The following is a 12,154-nucleotide window of genomic DNA, read 5'->3' as shown; positions in this document are numbered from 1 at the left end:
CAAAAGAGAAATCGACCTCAAACTTGGCATGCAAGTCAGATGACATGTTTCCCAAACCAAGCACAAAACTTCAAAGTTTCCCAAAACAAAAGCATGTTGTTTTTGCAACAAAAATTAGCAAGGAAGAGAAAAGAAAAAAAAAAGAAAAAAGGGGGAATGGCTTCAAAATTTTCAAAATAACAAAGGAAAGACCCCTTTCTTGCCATGGAAAACAAAAAGGGAAAGGAAAGAATCCCTCCTTGCTGTGGAAAACAAAAAGGGAAAGGAAAAGCACCCTCCTTGCCGTGGGAAAAAGAAAAGGAAAGGAAAAAATGCACATCCTACTAACCCAAGGACAAGCATTAAAGCTTTCCAAAACCTTGAAGGAAATCATCAAAGCTTTCCAAAACCTTGAAAGAAATCTTCAAAGCTTTCCAAAATCTTGAAGGAATTCATCAAGGCTTTCCAAAACCTTGAAGGAAATCACTAAATCTTTCCAACATTTTGAAGGAAATTGAAGGAGGTTCCTACCTAAGAAAGGAAAAACATTTTTTTCCTGCAACCACGAGAAAAAATTCGAAATTTACCAAATGTATTTAATCAAAATTATGGAAAAATCAATACACATAATAAGCATGTGCTGATTTTTTTATTTCCAAATTTTCTTTCAAGATCAAGCCTCTACGGCCCTTGAAAAAAAAAAAAATTCTTTCAAGATTACTTACAACCCTTGAAAAAAAAAATCCATTTCTTTCAAGATTAAGCCTATAAGGCCCTTGAAGGAAAATTTTCATTTCTTTCAAGATCAAGCCTCTACAGCCCTTGAAGAAAACTTTCGTTTTCACTCAAGATCAAGCCTTTACGGCCCTTGAAGACAATTTTCATTTAATGCCTCAATGGCCTTGAAGAAATATTTTGTTCAAGAAATACGCCTCAACGGCCCTTGACGAAATTCATCCTGTCAATTCAAGAAATACGCCTCAACCTCCTTAGCATACTCGACATCATCCTGATCAATGTGCATAGACTCAGCTGCCAACATCAAAGTCTTATGCATTGTAGCAACCAGGGAGGACTGTAGCCATGTAAATTTTGTTGCACACAACTGATGCATCACAAAGCTCCACATGGCATATGACTCATCACAAATGGATAAGTCATTAATGACATGTGACACAAATCAAGCAAAGAAAGTACACAACCTTCCCAAAATTCGGCATAAGGGAGAAAGTATTCCTTAAAATCAGCAAGGGGCCCAAAATTTCTCCAAATCGGAAAGAAAGCCAAAGCATCTTCACAAAATAAGCAAGAATTGAAGATTGTTCACAAATAGGCAACAAGGCCTATAAATTTAGGCCAACATGAGGAAGGTGGTTGAAATTAAGACACAGAACATGCCTAAATTCTCCCATGGATGAATCAAGACATAAATCAAAGCCAAATTCATCCAAAGGCATGGCTTTGGAAGTCTATAAATACAAGAATCCAAGACACAAAAAGGGGTCGAAAATTGCACATTGAGAAGAACTTCTGCACAAATCTTTGAAGACTAATACATTGCCGAAGCTTTTTTCGAATAACGTACAACCAAAGTCGAACCTTTCGTTCGACCAAACCTGAAGCACTCCCCTTGAAGAATCAACAAGCACCTGTGCCGATTCCTTCAAGACTTTGTTGCAAGCTCAAAACTTGTAACAACGTTCATTTCAAGATCCAATCACCAAGACCTTTGAAGAAACGAAATCCACACCAACATCATCTTTGCCACACCTTGAATCAACAACGTACGCATCTACATCAAATTTGAAGACTGAATAAGAGGAAAATTGTAAATAGAGATTGTAACCTACAAATTCAAATGAGTAAAAATCTACTTCGTACATGTGTTCTCGTTTCATTCGTTACCAAATTTTCGTGTTTACAAGGACTTTCTCGAGTAGGCAAGACGTTTCGCAAAAGAGTTTGAGTGGACGATAACTTTCTCAACACTATCAACAAACTTGGCGTATGCATTGACTTCCTCAAGCAGGTCAGCCTTCAGCAGTGCATAGACCTTGGGAAAATCCCTAGCTCTAGACTCGGTGAATCTCTTACAACTGACCATGCGATCAAACTTCCCTTTCTCAGTAGACAAATCAATTGCAGCAGATGGAGAAACATGCCCATGCGCCACCTTAGTATCATAATCCACCTTCCTGCTCTTGTTAGCGACGAGCCTCTCAGAAGCCGAACATATTCAATCCAAACATTTTCAACATGTGAGAGATATTTAGGTTCTATTGAATAGGGATATATATACTTATTCCATTTGTTATTCCAATTATCGCACATCGATGGCGACAAAACATAATCCCAAACCTATCATGTACAAATTAAACCAAACAGGCAATTGTGCGATTTTGCCATGGTCTTTAAGATACCCACTTTGCCCAGCTCTCTGCCCTCCGAAGTCCAAAATACGAAAGGCATCACAACTATCAGAAAGGATAAAGATATTTCTTCCTCATATACACAAAAGAGGTGCAATTTTTTGCTCAAATGTTGTACCTGTTTTCTTAAGATGCACACAACCTTGACAGAGAGGAAGGCATATTAATGGATTGTTACAATTGGGATGACGATTCTTAAGATGGAATGGACGAAGATGACAAGGAAGAATACCAAGACAACCATGATCTCTTGTTCTCAAGAATGGAATTTGATTTTATTGTTGATCAATTTTCATTAGATACTTTGTTGCCCACCATTGACAATCTAGGTTCTATGTCTGATGATGAAAATTATGATAAAGGCTTAGAAATTGAACACAATGTTGAATGTAATCATGTGCCCGAAGGAATATGATTTTCTTGCTCATCAAGTTTCGTTGGCTAGTTTGATTCAGACCATTTCTTTATCGGTTGAGAAGGGTGAAGTGTTATGCGATAAAATTTCGACTTCCAAGCCACTGGCAGTTCTTTGCATAGAAGATGGATTGCCCACCTTACGATTTTCAAAAATCTTTGGTGATACTAGTTATGTTTTCTGGAACGATGAATAATAGAAAAGAGACCATAATAGGCATAATAAATCATTGAATGTTTCTCATGTTGTTTCAATCTTTGACACTGACACATTCAAAAGAGAAACATGACATATGGTAGATTCATATTGCATTCATGAACCAATGAAACGGGATAAAACTGTAAATCCTTCTACAGAAAGAGAAAAGCAATCACTTTTGACTTTTAACTTTTACCCTCTTGATCTATAAGACTAGGAAGACGAAATTACTTAGGGTGAGTCTCCTTCAGTAACTGATACTTCTATTGGCAGTTGTGAGATTCCGTTATGAGATTCATCCGGTTCTTTTGAGCCTTTTGGCTCAACAAATTCATCAATTCCTTTGTCGGAAAGCAGATTCCATCCCTAACTTTTGCGCCTACACATGAAGAAGGCTGGTGATACGTGTCAACATAATCAAGTGTGAGGCAATTAATTCACAAACTTTGTTCGCAAAACTGAGGGATGCCTAAAGAATCTTGGCTAGACCAAATAATATGGGACCCTGACATTATTCTTACCTAGAAGCAAAGCTTATCCTTGATCTTGAAGATGAGGAAATGCTTTTCGAGATTTTGCATAACAAAGATACTGATCATGAACACCTTTGTCTTCATTCAAGGGTTGTGGTTGTTACTTGCGCTGCAAATCATGGAGGTCAATTTGGTTGGCAAAATGTTGCTAATTATGAACCCTACTCAATGGAAAAAACTTCTTAGCAACTAAAATCAAATTCTGAAAAAAACACACAGCACCAATAAGGAAAAACCTGTTGGTGGTTGAAGAGATCCCGATGTTACTGAAAAAGATGATGCTGATTTGCACAGATTAACCAAGAAGACTGCTCAAGAGGTTCATCATAAATTCAACATTTTGGATGAACTGATAGTTAAGAAGACTAAAGAGAATGTGATTGCGATGATATAGAGGCTTTCCAATGAGAATGTGACATACCCTGACCAGGAAGGTCCACCTAGACTCCGAATTGAGCTGTGCTAGCCGACACCCAGAGGGTGACGAAGCCATAAAGTGTAGTGATGTGGAAAATGTGAATAAATTTAAAACCTAAAAATGCCTAAATATAAGAGTGCGCTGGTGAGCGATAATGAACCCATTTCACACGTGATGTTAGAGCTTAAGTAAAGCACAATAAGATGGGATGAGAATTTTACCATCGAAGGTAATCTTCAATGCCAAGATTTGCCAAGAATCCTCGTAAATACGAAAGCTCAGCTACTAAAATCTAGAGGGGTGAAAAACAAAGGTGACTGGGCCTAAAAATAAAGTTTTGTAAAAACCTCTTTGAAAACATAATAACCCCTCGCTGTAAAACAAGTATAATTTCCAAAATATACATACTGCGTATAGTAAGAAAATACTTACCATAGCCTGCAATTTCCCAAAAATTCAATACGGCATAATATTTCGTAAGTAAACACATGACGTCCATAATCACATAATCTTGCATAAGCAAACATATCATATCGAGTGCTCATCGACACATGTTGACACACGAGTTCATGCAGAGATATTCTGAATGAATAGGATTGGGTGTAATAATGACATACACTCTAGTACTACAATCACATGAAGACTAGAGCTATGCGCAGCACATACGAATCCTAATTGCCTATAGCAATCAAGGACAGGACTGGCACCTACAATGGATCCAAAGTGAGTGTATGGTGCGATGTGCACATACATGTGAAAGACTGGTCCTGGCCCGGATGAGTACTAACATCTGTGCAGCAAACGATGAGCAAATAACATAAATATAATCATGCAACAATGATCCCATAATTCTAGTCAACATAATATCATTCATAGTAGTAAATATAATTATGGCATCAATAGTAATACGCGTACATGCGCATCTCATAGGACGTAGCATAACTTCATAATTTTTATCAATGTGCTAAATCTTATAAACATCACACTAATCTAGGTGTATTGTAGGAAACTCTTTATAAAATGTATAAATGGAAACTAACAATTATATATATACTATATAAACATAGTACTTGCGAGATCGTAGCCGCTCGAACTAGGAAAGCTGGAGTCTCCGATAGCAATCGCACCTAAGCATCATACTGGGTACCATCAGTAAAACTCAACTAAAATGATTAAATTTAGGAAAATGGAGTGCAAATTTGGAATCAGCGCATCGAAATATGCTAAGAAGGGTCCTGGGTAATTTTCATAAAAAGTTAACAATCAACCCTAAAAGGTCAACTGAGACACTGAGCCGGAAAGCTTTGGAATTTCACTAAATGGATGTCAAAAATAGACTTGGGACGCCAAAATTAGCCTTGGAGGGTTTCCAAGAAATTTCTAAAAAGATCAATACAAATAATATTCCAAGACTGTTCCGAAGAATATTCTTAGAATTTTTTAAGCCCATTTTAAAACTAGGCCGAGCTGGAATAGTGGCCTAATTGTTTAGGCAGGGATTCGCCAGGTTTGGGCTTAGGCCACTGCAACAGCCGAAACCTGGGGAAATTTGGCAAGGAAATGTTTTTGACTCTTCTAGCTTCAAAATTCAACCAAAACTAGCAATCTAATATACCAATTTGAAGCTTGAAAGGAGAGGAAGAGAAATATACCAACATAGGGTCATGTCGTGGCTGGAATTGGCTAGAAAATGGATACAAACCAAAACATGATCCACTAAGTTTTGGGTTAATTTCGAGACTTACCCACATTGAAATTTGAGAGGTCCTCGTCTGAAAATATGAAGGTCGAGTTCTAGGGTTCGAGTTCGTAACCTTAGTTCCAGTTTTGGGCTGGAATGTTGATAACCTTCACCGACGTGGTGAGATTTGGTGGTGACTTGAAGGTTTGGCTTGCCGGAGACGGCAAGTGGTGGTGGTTTGAGGCTATTACACCCTCTTGGTACTTGCCTAGGAAGAAGAGAGAGAGAGTTGAGAATTTGAGAGATGTGAGGTGGTAGGAAATGAGAGGTCCAAGAGCATGGGGGGACACAAGATAGGTGGAGTAGGTGAAGAAAGAGATGTTCGGGAGAAGCAAGGGAAAGGACATGGGGACAAAGAGGAGAGGAGACCCACGTGGATGGGTCCCACGAACACAAATGTCCCATAAGAAAATAATAAAATAATAAGAGTGAAAGTCTGAAATAATGAATTTACTAAAATGCCCTTCTACTTCATAGTTTTGTAAAATCGTCATTGTAGCTCCAACTTCAATTCCGCATACGCCTACGCGTTCGTACCACCGAGTACTTCGAGAATACGGTAAAATTGAAGCTCGTACATGTCATGAAATGACGATCAAAGAAAGTCAACAATCTCTCTTCTAAGGGCATTTGGGTCAACTCACACTTTTAGAATTATAAAATCATAAAGTTAAGGACAAGTTATCACAATCTACCCATCTTAAAAAAATTTGGTCCTCGAAATTTGAAATCACTTGTTATACATAAAATACTCTATAAAGGTAAGAAGAATAAGATATATAAGGAAGAAATCAAGTTAGAGCTGTTGCATAAAAGAGAATGCCATTTCATCACGATCGGATTGCAATGATTCCTCTTTCATGCCTCCAAACTCAAACTTTCATTCTCCTTTAGTAAAAAACTATAATATAACCTTTATAAAAACAAAAAGTCAGAGATGCGTATATGTATAATAATATAATGTCAAAATACGTATATGATAAAATAAAGTTAAAATAGTTGTACTAAATCAAAATCTAACATAGAAAAATTTTCACCTACATATTCGTAGCGTCACTTAATTCGAAGATATGCATGTAGTATCTTTGGGTCAAGTCCAAACAATAAGTAAATAACTAAATGAAGAAATAAAAATAGTAACGTAGACGGCCTACTTATCCACTTGTTTAACGAACCCAATGAATAAGTCATCGATATTACGGACTACAGCCCGCAATACCAACAACTCACTATTGTCTCAATAAACAAATGACAAATTCCCAAGGATGCAATAGTACCATCATGCCCCTCATTGGGAAATACACCTAAATCATCCGATTAACGCCTCAATCATACTCAAGCACTACCCTCTTGGGCGACATCGTCAATAACGTGCAATTTTGCTACCTCACAATTCGATCATTTGAATACCTGTTTGCAATACTCACCTGCCAATTATGTATTATGTATAGAATTTATGTATTACGTCTCAAAAGGTGCCATACCCAAAAACCGAAAGTGTAACCACAATTACACGCAACTCTAACAAAAATAAGTGTACTATAATCATGCTAAAATTATAGAATGGGGAAATGCAACATGCCACGAAGGTCCTAATAGTTCGTTCAGACTGGGCGTTTGTCTGAGGATGAAGTGTGATATCGGACAACAACTTTGTAATTATAGCCTTCAAGAAGACTTCCCAAGGCTTGGAAGTGAAACACGTGTCAAACACACACCATATAGCTGAACAATGCAGTTCATAATGCCATAGTGAATAGATTCATATTGAATTTCTCTCTAATTTACCGAAAAAACTATGTCAATAAGGCTAAATGAACACTCAATCTGTGGGTCAAAACAAGCCCATCAAATCTAAAGTACAAGATAACTAGATTGAATGCATAACATCTTACTACAACCATAGTTCCCAAAATATTCAATCACGAACGGTAACGATTCGTTCAGCAGAGTATTTGTTGGGTGATTAAGGAATTAATGGTCATAACTAAAATTTAAATGTTCGAGCGATTCACCTAAACAGTCTATCTGCTTCAAAATTAATATGAATTATAGTAGGGTAGACATGTACTTAAAGTTGATTGGAATGCGTTCTAGCACCAAGAGGTGAATATGGAATCACAATCAGAGTACATGCTGATCGAAATGCCAAAAAATCTGATGAATTCAAGAATGGGTAATTTTACCAAATGGTCTAAAGTGTGGTCACTCTATTCTAACGAAGAGTGAGTTGATTTGTCAAATCGATCAATAATCACTGAAACATCACCATAATCTCCACATGTACAAGATACCTCATATCAAGAGCTTATGGTGATATTTCCCAACTCCAAACAGATCCAGGAAGTGATTATAACCACTTGACCGATTCTTGCTCAAGTAACACCAAATCGATACTCGTGAATCCTAACTAGAATGGGATAGGACAAGCTAAAGATGTTCAAGGGTATATATGTCTTTTGCTTTTGTAACAGTAATTACATTTGTACAATCAGGGTAATACATGATAGTGCAAGCGTACACATTGATCTGGTTCTTCCATCGTCGTTGCTAGAAATTTAGCTCATTACAAATGAAAATTTATTTGAGAAGTCTAAGGTTGGTAAGGATTTTGGACACGTTTTCCCATAGAGAATTTTCATTTGGTTTTCAAATGAAGATGATAACTGTTGAGTCTAGTTCATGAGTAAGGTGGTTCATTTCATACGGTCCCAATCGTTGAAAAACATAAGTGATACACCATCACGCTACATCGGTACGTAGCCAACGCATTAAGTGGAACATCATAGTAGATTTCATAATAATTAGTGTCATCAAGAAGCGTACGAACAATGGTCGAAATAGACGTCACCTTAGTTGTCACAGCTTTAATCATATTCCATGTCTCAACTAAATTGATTTTCCTCAACCGACTTGGATAGAAAAACACTACAACTGAAAAGTTGCTAACAGACTGCCGATAAAATCGATAAGGCCAAGATATCTCGCATTTCACAACACTTGCGAGAGTTTCAACTTTCTTTTGCTACAACCTTTTGGGAAAAAGAATATCAACCACTAAGATCACATCCGCCAGGAAAAGTACCCATCTAAAACAAAGGTAACATTTGAAGAATTTGGTATAAAGATGACTGCCGGTGATTAGAGAATTTAATCTCATTGCTGGGATAGGTGAGAAAGTCGTTGACAAGGATACTACAAATTCATCAGGTAATGGAAGAAAACTCGAGCTCTAAAAGTTGGTCAAAGAAACTATCAACTCGAAATAGGGGCTAACGGATTTTTTTTTTTTTTCGTCGTCACCTGATCAAGTTGCTAAAGTTTAGGTACAAACCTAAAGTTCGGTCTTTCGCCTTTGTTGTTGGGTTTGAGGTTCCCTAAGGTGAAGTGTTTGGTTGGGTGAATTCCTAATCGGTAAGCTTTAGTAACTAAGTCCTCTCAATGATGTAGGACTTGTTCGAAAAGACGTTAGAAAAACTAATGTAGTACGAGAAAGTGGATTGATGGTGTACTTCACTTCACCACTTGGTAATATAGTAGGTAAAATTTTGAGAAATGACGCCAAAAGTATACGTCCTCAAAATCTGTCATACTATTTCCTTGCACTACACCAAGTGCTAATAGGTCTTCACAACTTTCTCGATACTCAATTCGTTCTTACAGCGGGAACTAATTCGTGCTTCAAACTAATATTTACTTGTGGAGGTGATCATAAAGATGGCTGGTCCAAGTGGTTTTGGTTACCTAAGTGGAAAATATGGTTAAAAGCGTATTGTTCTCCAATAAAGTTTACTGCTAAGTTTTCAAGATTTAGTTTCTTTGGCTCAAGTAATCACTGTTAATCAATCTATTTGTCGCACCACTAATTAACGTATATATGATACTTTTGATATTTTTTATATTGTTCGTTACCCTAAAACGGTGAACCGGTGTTTTGGCATAAGGGTATCACTCCCAGATACTAACATGTGTCTGGTATCAGGAATCATACTGCCTAAATATTAGTTGACAGTTCCTGGATATCGGATAGTATCATAATTGGTAGTGCCACCGTAGGCTGATGACAAGTTAGAGCCTGCTCGGGTGGATGGTTTCAAATGATTGGTAAGGAACTAGTCCTGTGAGGTGGTTCCGTTGATTCTAGGGAAAATACTTACTACTTCGGGAACTTCTACTAATCGTAGGTAAACAACTCGTACACCTGTGCCTATACTCATCAAAATGAAGAGTACATCACCAAAAGAAATTCTAGAAACTAGTATTGGTTGGAATGTCCTAAGGCCGGAAAAAGAAATTTTCTAATAGCTTACCTGGAATGGACTTAAACAGAAATCGATCTTCCTCGTGAAGATCCAAAATGATCACTAGTGCATTTGAGAAGATTAGTGCTATCGAGAACCAAAAATGGTTGTCCCCGAGGTGTTCTTCCATCGAGTGCTACTACTTTAGCACAAGGTTGTCGCTGAAGACATTTCTAGAATCTTGACAAAGTAAACTTCGCATGAATTCTAATAGGTGATATTCTAGCGGGTACTGCCAAGGAATCAAAACTACTTCTGGTTTCCTATCTCAAAAGGGTTGGTAGAAATGACTAGACGGGAATGAACTTACATGTGATGTCACAGCATAAGTAAAGTACAGTAAGGTAGGATGAGAATTTTACCATCGAAGGTAATCTCCAATACCAAGATTTACCAAGAATCCTCCTCGATGTGAAAGCTCAACTACTAAAACTTGGAGGGGCGAAAAACAAAGGTGAGTGGGCCTAAAAATAAAGTTTTGTGCAAACCTTTTTGAAAACATAATAACCTCTTGCCGTAAAACAAGTATAGTTTCCAAAGTATACATACTACGTATAGTAAGAAAATATTTACCGTAGCTTGCAATATCCCAGAAATTCAATATGGCACAATATTTCGTAAGTAAACACATGACACACGAGTTCATGCAGAGATATTTTGACATGAACAAGACTAGGTGTAATAATGACATATGCTTTAGTATTGCAATAACGTGAAGACTGGTGCTATGCGCATCACATACGAGTCCTAATTGCCTATAGCAACCAAGGACAGGAATGGCACCTACAATGGATCCAAAGTGAGCGTACGGTGCGATGTGCACATACAACTGAAAGACTGGCCCTGGCCTGGGCGAGTACTAACACCGATACAGCAAACGATGAGCAGATAACATAAATATAATCATGCCATAGTGATCCCATAATTCTAATCAACATAATATCATTCATAGCCATAAATATAATTATGGCATCGATAATAATACGCATACCTGTGCATCCCGTATGACGTAGTATAACTTCATGAAATGTATAAATGAAAACTCTTTATGAAATGTATAAATGCAAACTAACAATTATTTATACTATATAAAAGAAAAAACACACTCATAGATACTTGCGAGATCACAACTGCTCAAACTAGGAAAGGTGAAGTCTCCAACAACAATCGCACCTAAGCATACCATCAGTAAAACTCAACTAAAATGATTAAATTTAGGGAAATGGAGTGAAGATTTGGAATTAGCGCGTTGAAATACACTAGGAAGGGTCCCGAGCAATTTTCATAAAAAGTCAACGAAAGTCAACAGTCAATCCTAAAAAGTCAACCGAGATGCTGAGCTGGTCGACTACGTTAGAGCTTTGGAATTTCACTAAATGCATGTCAAAAATGGACTCGGGATGTTAAAATTAGCCTAGGAGGGTTTTCGAGAAATTTCCAAAAAAATCAATACAAAGAATATTCTAGAGAGTATTCCAAAAATGTTCTAAAGAATATTCTTAGAATATTCTTAGCCCATTTCAGAACTGGGCCGGGCTGGAATATTGGCCTAATTGTTTAGGCCTGGTTTGGGCTTAGGCCCCTTTCTTTCTTTTTTTTTATTTTTTATTTATTTTTTTCTCCTGTTCTTCTTCTCCGGCCTGTTACCACTGCATCTGCTGGAACTTGGGGAAATTTAGCTGGAAAATGTTTCCGAGTCCTCTAGCTTCAAAACTCAAACAAAACTACCAATCTAATATACCAATTTGAAGCTCAAAAGGAGAGGAAGAGAAATATACCAACATGGGGTCCTGTCGTGGCTGGAATTGGCTAGAAAACGGCTTGAAGCTGTCGAATCTCTTGCCAGAAAACTAAGGAACTTCCTCTCGTGTTGCTTCTTGCACCAAACTCCTAACAAAACCTTAGAAAAAGCTAGAAATACAAACCAAAACACAATCCACTAAGTTTTGGGTTAATTTCGAGACTCACCCAAACTGAAATCTGAGAGGTCCTCATCAAAAAATATGGAGGTCGAGTTCTAGGGTTCAAGTTTGTAACCTTATTTTTTGTTCTAGGTTGGAACGTTGATAACCTTCATCGACATTGCAAGATTTGGTGGTGACTTGAAGTTTTGGCTCGCCAGAGACAGCGAGTAGTGGTG

This window comes from the organism of the source record quoted next, unplaced genomic scaffold (assembly GCF_019419815.1).
Source record: "Pyrus x bretschneideri cultivar Hongxiangsu unplaced genomic scaffold, Pyrus_bretschneideri_v1 Contig117, whole genome shotgun sequence".
In the NCBI taxonomy this organism is placed as follows: domain Eukaryota; kingdom Viridiplantae; phylum Streptophyta; class Magnoliopsida; order Rosales; family Rosaceae; genus Pyrus; species Pyrus x bretschneideri.
This window is presented reverse-complemented; position numbering follows the sequence as displayed.